Source organism: Oncorhynchus kisutch, linkage group LG23 (genome assembly GCF_002021735.2).
Source record: "Oncorhynchus kisutch isolate 150728-3 linkage group LG23, Okis_V2, whole genome shotgun sequence".
Classification (NCBI taxonomy): domain Eukaryota; kingdom Metazoa; phylum Chordata; class Actinopteri; order Salmoniformes; family Salmonidae; genus Oncorhynchus; species Oncorhynchus kisutch.
This window is the reverse complement of record NC_034196.2, coordinates 17,037,885-17,046,274: the sequence shown is the minus strand read 5'-3', so window position 1 is coordinate 17,046,274 and position 8,390 is coordinate 17,037,885. Positions and strand designations below refer to the sequence as shown.

The window sequence follows — 8,390 nt, the reverse complement described above, 5'->3', positions numbered from 1 at the left end:
TTCACTTATGTACATTTAGAAACAAAACACAATGTTATCTTGCAAAAATAAATTGAACTATATTTTAAGACGATTAAATACTGTTAGAATTATAAATGTGTGTATGTCCCTTAAGGTCCTTGTGTATTGGGATATTGTACCCCCTAGCAGATGTCCTTTGCATATTCTTTATACATACGTGTGTTCCCCATGTAGTTTTTGTATTGATTTGTTGTTAATAAAAAAATTAAAGGATTGGGAACTATTTCAAAATGGGAAGATTTTTAAATGACACTGTGTTTTAGCATAATCGAATCCGGCCATTGTTAGAAAGTTGCCGTTATATTCTGCGCATGCGCTCACTACCTGACTCATGCCCGTCACGCGAAAACCGCAGTACAGATAAATTCATCCCTCCACCTATGAGAAAAACAATGCCAAGTTTCTCGTGGATTGAGGACACGAGTGCGGTGCACTGAAATATGATTGAAGCAGAATGGAAGTATTTAAATGAGCCTAGCTGTAGCATTATTTAGGTAAATAGACTAGTCAGTGTCAGATTCTGAATGGCTCGCTAATAAGGGATTACTTTGCGTGCGAGTCAGCGGAGGTTGATTAAAGAGGGATGGGCTGTGATGTGTTCAAGATGGCGGCGCCCTGTGGAGTGTAGAGACTCTAACAGGTAAACAGGTCCATTTTATTGATTTATAGAAATATATACTGGTGAATTTCAAACGGGAAAAAATCGTGTTCGTGTAAGGTGTGTGCATTATTAGGAATTTCTGATGCTCTTTCATGACTGTCAAATATCTATTTTTTTTTCTCTAGGTAGTTGTCGGTAATGACTAGTTTTTCTGAATGACAGCTACCGTTAGCCAAATGACGTATTATATTTCTACAGACACTGACAATAATGGTTTGAGTCATCGCTACTTTCATGAATATGCATATGTTGAAATCGTTTTCAGCTTACCAATAATAATTCCTGTAAAACAATCGGCTAAAACAACAAAAACCCTGGCCATTGTTCCCCTGAGTTGTTTACGACATTCAGTGGTCATTCCAGATAGCTGGCGACACAGCCAGCTAGCTAGCATTTGACTGTCATAGCGAGCTTAGTTACAGTGAATGATGTTACTAACCATTTTGTATTCAGCTGCAACTTCTTGAAATGTTGCAGCTGCTTTCTGCGTCACCTCCTGAGCAAATATTGAGGCGTAACGTAGCTACATCTCACGTCAAGCTAGCTAGCTAGGCTAAAGCTAACCCATTCATAGACGCTAGCTAACTACCTTCAGCGCCCATTGAAGATAACTTCTCCGGCCAGAAGATACTTTAAGAGCCCGATGTTCGTTCTGAACGTCAAAACGCATTGAATTGGTACAGTTTTGGAAACATAAGGAGCCTATTTTTCATCATCAGCTATACTTTTTTATCTCGTAACTGTGCTAATTGGCTATCTGCGTCTTCGAACACCTGTGTGTTAACGAGGACTGATGCCGACTTGTCCCTGAAAAATACTGTGTTAAAACGGTGTTTTGCTGAGGGGAGGATTGCTCATATTCGTGGCTGGAATGGAATTGTATCAACCAAATGGAAACCATGTTAATGTATTGCATACCGTTCCATTATTCCGGCCATTACTATGAGCCCGTATTCCCCAATTAAGGTGTCGCCAACCTTGGTTGTACAGTAAGTGTATATTTTGTATGTAATATGGAAGTAGAGTGCTTTGTTTTTAGGACAGTACCGCAATTGACAGTCGATTCACGTTTAGCTGTCAGCCAATTCACCTCTAAACAGAACATGTAAGGTCCTTGGACTATAAACAGTAATGTTAGGCTCCTTTAGTCCATTATTAGGCTAAAGCTACTGCAATCCTAATTTTACTAAGCATCTTCTGTTGTTACCATACCAAAATTCTGACTTCGATACCAGGTTTAGCACTAGGATACTTGATACCACAGCAAAAAAAGAAGGCATATTAGCTGAAGTCACACTATTAGTTCAATATCATTACATTCAAAAAAAATTATGTCAACATTTCAGAGGCATGTATGCGTTAATGAATCAATTCAACAACCAATTTGACTTTAGTAAAAACAATCTAACTACAGAACACCCAATGGTAATAATTTAATTGAATGGTAAATCTTTCAAGAAGTGTGTGCATGTATTGAGTTATTGAGCTTGTTTTGGCTTATTTCATGGGGCTACAGATGACAATCTGTTTCCCTTCCTTTTGGGTCTTTTATTGTACTGATCAACAACCTTTGCATAGATTTATATAAAAGTGTATCCTGTCTCTTTAACCAGTAATGTCGTCATTCACGAGGTAAGAGGGGGTGGCCCATCTGAGACCTATTCTCTTTTCACTCTCTCTCACACACACACAGTCTTGTACAGCTAAACTTGTGGGGACACACAATTCCGTCTCATTTAAAATCCTATTTTCCCTAACCATAAACCTAAGCCGTACTCTTACTCTAGCTCCTAACCCTAAAACTAACCCTAGCTCCTAACCCCAAAACCTAACCCTAATTCTAACCTTAACCCTTTAGAAATAGCATTTGACCTTGTGGGGACACAAAATGTCCCCAGTTGATACAATTTTAGTTTGTTTACTTTTCTTGTGAGGACTTCTGGTCCCCACAAGAATAGTTAAACACGTCCACACACGCAGCAATCATATTGCATACTCCTCTCTTCTCGCCTCCTTAAAACCCATTGGAGGAGGTCAGAGGAGAGGGACCTCTGACTTTTTCAAACAATGGGTTTTGAGGAGGGGAGAGGAGTTGAATGCAATTGAGATTCTCTGTCAGTTCGCTGAGACAATGGATCATCTTTGGAAGAGACGTGAGCGAGAAACTGAAAATTAATATGGTTTTGGTGGCATTTTGCGTTATGGTATCACAAAGTACTAGGATAGTGAATAGATTTTTTTTTAGCTTCAGCTGTGAGCTAGCAAGGAAAGTTACCAGTAGCTTCCAGCTTTGTAGGCTGGATTCTTGCATTGTAAAGTGACATTCTAGTACCAAACAGTTTTTCATGTTCTAGTATTGAAAAAGTACCGAAATGTCAGCATACTGTGCAATACTAACTACAGTAGATGACCATACTATAGCTTATTAACTGTAAATAAAAAAGGCTTAGCTAGCTACATAACATAATTATTATTTATTTTCTTTGTGTATTTGGGATTGACAGTGCCTTCAGAAAGTATTCATAACCCTTGACTTATTCCACATTTTGTTGTTACAGCCTCAATTTCAAAATGGATAAATACATTTTTTTTCACCCATCTACTCACAAAATACCGTATAATGAAAACATTTTAATAGAAATTCTAGTGAATTTATTGAAAGAAATCTAATTTACCGATGTAATTTACATAAGTATTAACACCACTGAGTCATTGTGGTGGATTGTGCAATATTTTCCCATTATTCTTGAGAAAATTCTTCCAACTCTGTCAAATCGATTGTTGATCATTGCTAGACAACTATTTTCAGGTCTTGCCATAGATTTAAGTAGATGTGTGTAATGGTAATGTGTGTCATTGGATTTGCCCCAAACATAATACTTTGTATTCAGGACAAAAAGGGAATTGCTTTGCCAGATTTTTTTTTTTACAGTATTACTTTAGTGCCTTGTTGCAAACAGGATGCATGTTTTGGAATAATTTTATTCTATGTAGGCTTTCTTTTCACTCTGTCAATTAGGTTAGTATTGTGGAGTAACTACAATGTTGATTCATGCTCAGTTTTCTCCAATCAAATTTGTTATTTGTCACATGCGCCAAATACAATGCCAGCTGATGAACAGTGACTCACAGTGCTGGATTTTATTTGTTATTTTTTTTTCCATTTGTTTATCAGTTGACATCACTGACATCACTGTACTCATGCCTTATGCCACCACAGCTGTCCTTTGACACAGACACACACCGTCTCACGACGGTCTAAACCCAGCTCACGTTCCCTATTAGTGGGTGAACCATCCAACGCTTGGTGAATTCTGCTTCACAATGATAGGAAGAGCCGACATCGAAGCATCAAAAACAGACCTTACAGTGAAATGCTTACAAGCCCTTAACCAACAATGCAGTTTTACAAAAAAAATAAGTGTTAAGTAAAAAAAATAACAGTAGCAAATAATTAAAGAGCAGCAGTAAATAACAATAGCGAGGCTATATACAGGGGGTACCGGTACAGTGTCAATGTGCGGGGGCACTGGTTAGTCGAGGGGGGATGAGGCAATGCAAATAGTCTGGGTAGCCATTTGATTAGATGTTCAAGAGTCTTATGGCTTGGGGGTAGAAACTGTCTAGAAACCTCTTGGACCTAGACTTGGTGCTCCGGTACCATTTGCCATGCGGTAGACTGAGAGAACAGCCACCCTAGTCATAGACTGGAGTCTTTGACCATTTTTAGGGCCTTCCTCTGAAACTGCCTGGTTTTGAGGTGCTGGAAGGCAGGAAGCGTGGCCCCACTGATGTACAGGGCCGTATGCACTACCCTCTGTAGTGCATTGCGGTCGGAGGCCGAGCAGTTGCCATACCAGGCAGTGATGCAACCAGTTGCTCTTGATGGTGCAACTGTAGAACCTTTTGAGGATCTGAGGACACATGCCAAATCTTTTCAGTCCCCTGAGGGGGAATATGTTTTGTCGTGCCATCTTCACGACTGTCTTGGTGTGCTTGGACCATGTTAGTTTGTTGGTGATGTGGACACCAAGGAACTTGACGCTCTCGACCTGCTCCACTACAGCCCTGTTGATGAGAATGGGGGTGTGCTAGGACCTCCTTTTCCTGTAGTCCACAATCATCTCCTTTGTCTTTATCATGTTGATGGTGGGGTTGTTGTCCTGACACCACACAGCCAAGTCTCTGACCTCATCCCTATCGGCTGTCTCGTCGGTGATCAGGGTTGTCATCTGCAAATTTAATGATGGTGTTGGAGTCGTGCCTGACCATTCAGTCATGAGTGAACAGGGAGTACAGGAGGGGATTGATCACGCACCCCTGCGGGGCCCCCGTTTGAGGATCAGTGTGGCGGATGTGTTACTATCACAGCCATTATTAAACTGTAAATCCTTGAGCTGTTTTCTTCCTCTCTAGCAACTGAGTTATGAAGGACACCTGTATCGTTGTAGTGACTAAGTGTATTTATACACCATCCAAAGTGTAATTGGGGATATACCTGAAAGGGATATTCAATGTCTGTTTTTATTTTACCCATCTACCGATAGGTGCCCTTCGTTGCGAGGAATTAGAAAACCTCCCTGGTCTTTGTGGTTGAATCTGTTTGAAATTCACTGCCTTACCTGAGGGACCTTTACAATTAAATGTATGTGTGGGGTACAGAGATGAGGTAGTTGTTAAAAAATCATGTTAAACACTATTGCACCGAGTGAGCCCATGCAAATTGTGACATGTTTACTCCTGAACTTATTTAGGCTTGCCATAACATAGAAGTTGAATACTTATTGACTCAAGACATTTCAGCTTTTTTAAATTTTATTAAAAAACATCATTCCACTTTGACATTATGGGCTATGCAGTGTAGGCCAGTGACAACATAACTCAGTTTAAACTATTTTAAATTCAGTCTTTAACAAGAAAATGTGGAAAAAGCCAATTGGGTGTAAATAATTTCAGAAAGCACTGCAGCTAGCTACTCTGAAATAAGTTGATGCAAATTGTAGTAGGCTAGATAGGGTCTCCCTTTGCGCAAGTAGTCTATTGCACTAATTAGCCTAGCTAACTCATCCTCCCTCCCTTACAACTAGGTCCATTGTCTCAGATTGTGGAGAGCACAACTAGGAAATGACAGAATTATTATAACATTCTAGTCCAGTTGAGTCCATAGAACATACCCAATGGCTGCTTCAAATGAATTGAGCTAACTATAATGCTTCAGTGATGCCTCTTGCACTGTAGTGACACCTCTTGCCTAAGGCACTGCATCTCGGTGCAAGAGACATCACTACAGTCCCTGATTTGAATCCAGGCTGTATCACATCCGTCCGTGATTGGGAGACCCATATGGCGGCGCTCAATTGGCCCAGCATTGTCCGGGTTTGGCCAGGGTAGGCCGTGATTGTAATAAAAATTTGTTCTTAACTGATTTGCCTAGTTAAATAAAAATTATAATAGATTTTGTTTCTGGTTATTTATGAGAGTGAGGGTGGTGCTTAAACGGGAGGAAGCATGAGTTTTTACCACACCAATTTAACAACATAGTGTGGTCAAATACTTAGTAACTTAGTTATCGTCACAATCTGGTAGTACAAACAAGTGTGTTTTTGAGATATTACATTTATGAATGTATTTACGGATATCATCTAAACTACCTACAATGCACTATTTGTCAACACCATATGGAGGATCTTCTCTACTCAAAAAGCTGGGGTCTTTTAATGTTGACTACTATACTGACTTTTACAAATCTTTCGGCTATAGTATTTAATTTTTTTGTATTGTTTGTTGGTTTGGCAATTCCACTGTCAGCCAGGAAAATATGCGAAGAAGGATTCACCACAGCACACAAGGTACTTGGAGTCAAATATACATGCTTGGATGAGATTTTAAGGTTGTAGTTTTGAGTCTTGCCCTCAAGACTAAAAAAATATAAAACCTAAGCCACACCCTGTACAGTGGTTTGTCCTTTTAAAAGTGGCAGCGTACTGCGGCACAGCATGCATGGTGCCGCAGAATTCTATGGCACATTATTTAAGTGCCAACCACTGGTACCATTAATGCTAATTTGACCACCAGAGGCCTTTTTTGAGAAGCATTTGATAGCCTTCAATAGTGGCTGTACTAGAGAATTTAAAACCTTTTTTTGTAAGAACATAATATATGGAACTGATTTTAAGAAATTTTGCTTAATATTATGGTGTTCTATTCAAAAAAAAAAAAACTGGGTTTCTGTTAGGATGGAATGGAAAATATGGTGCTGTACAACAAGTTGGTCGAGAGTAGGCTACGGTACTGGGCTATTTAGCTAAAGAATCCCTGTGTCGTGCCGGCTCATGGGTCTCCCGGTGGCGGCCGGCACGGGTACCTGCAGCAACGCATTTTGCACTGTGATGCGGTGACTTAGACAGCTGCGCCACTGGGGAGGCCCCATCCACAAAGTATAGAGAGATGTTGATAAAGGTATATTGTCCTGCTAATGGGCCATAATGGGCTATTTTAATACTGTACATGGTGTCCAGGTCAGGATAACCAAAACATGTATTTATTAAATACTATCAGAAAGATTGTTGGTACTTATTTATTTTGATCCAAAGCTATGAATGAGTCACTCAGCTTGATGTAATTTCCGGCTATATGACTGTGCCATCAACTTGATAAGATATTATGATATTTTGGAGGTTCATTTGTTTTGTTTTTTAAATTAAAGTGAGTGATTGTAATTTGAATGAAGGGCCAAATAATATATTTATGTTTTTAGAGGGAGAAACGCTGGGCCAATTGTGCGCCGCCCTATGGGACTCCCAATCATGGTCGGCTGTGATAATAATACTAATACTTTTTGTTGTATTATTTGTTTAGGCTTTTCTGGTGGATTAAACTGAAATTGCAACAAATCATGGCCGGTTGTGATACAGCCAACCTAAGAAATACATTTGACGATATAATTCTCCCCCTACCCTCCTCCTAAGCATGTTTATTGTCCAGCTACCTGCTAATAGCCATAATGGTGCTGTACAACGTGACTGTGTGTGTTTGAAATAGTATTTTTCAGTAAGAAACCATTTGTTTACCTTCAATAGACAACTTTGTTCCAATATTTCTGTAATTCAGTGATATTTATTCCCATAGTAATTCGTTATGGATCCGTAACTAAATAAACATTGGCATTTTGAAAGTATTTTTTTATCAGTATTTTGTTAAAACCTCTCTGGGATACCTGGCCAAAAGCCAGTGAAAATGCAGAGCGCCAAATTCAAATAAATTACTATAAAAATCAAACTTTCTTGAAATCACACATGCAAGATACCAAATTAAAGCTACACTTGTTGTGAATCCAGCCAACATGTCAGATTGCAAATAGGCTTTTCGGCGAAAGGAAACGATGCTATTATCTGAGGATAGCACAATAGTAAACGAAGAAGCATATTTGAACTCTGCAGGCGCGACACAAAATGCAGAAATAAAAATATATATATCGCCTTACCTTTTGACGAGCTTCTTTTGTTGGCACTCCAATATGTCCCATAAACATCACATTGTCCTTTTTTGTTTGATTAATTCCGTCTATATCCAAAATGTCCATTTATTTGGCGCGTTTAATCCAGAAAAACACAGTTTCCAACTTGCGCAACGTGACTACAAAATATCTCAAGTTACCTGTAACTTTGCCAAAACATTTCAAACTACTTTTGTAATACAACTTTAGGTA

At 39.2% G+C, this 8,390-nt stretch overlaps 1 protein-coding gene across 2 annotated transcripts in view; it reads left to right on the top strand.

Moving 5' to 3' along the window:
* The first annotated feature begins 433 nt into the window (after positions 1-433).
* LOC109868386 (hamartin) overlaps positions 434-8,390 on the top strand; it is a 35,459-nt gene continuing 27,502 nt past the window's right edge. The window contains exon 1 of one of the 2 annotated variants that reach the window (XM_020457907.2): positions 434-661. The gene's annotated coding sequence lies outside the window, so the exon portion shown is untranslated. Of the gene's footprint in view, positions 662-1,378; positions 1,672-8,390 lie in introns of those variants that run through there. The other variant, XM_031802266.1, reaches the window with a different exon arrangement.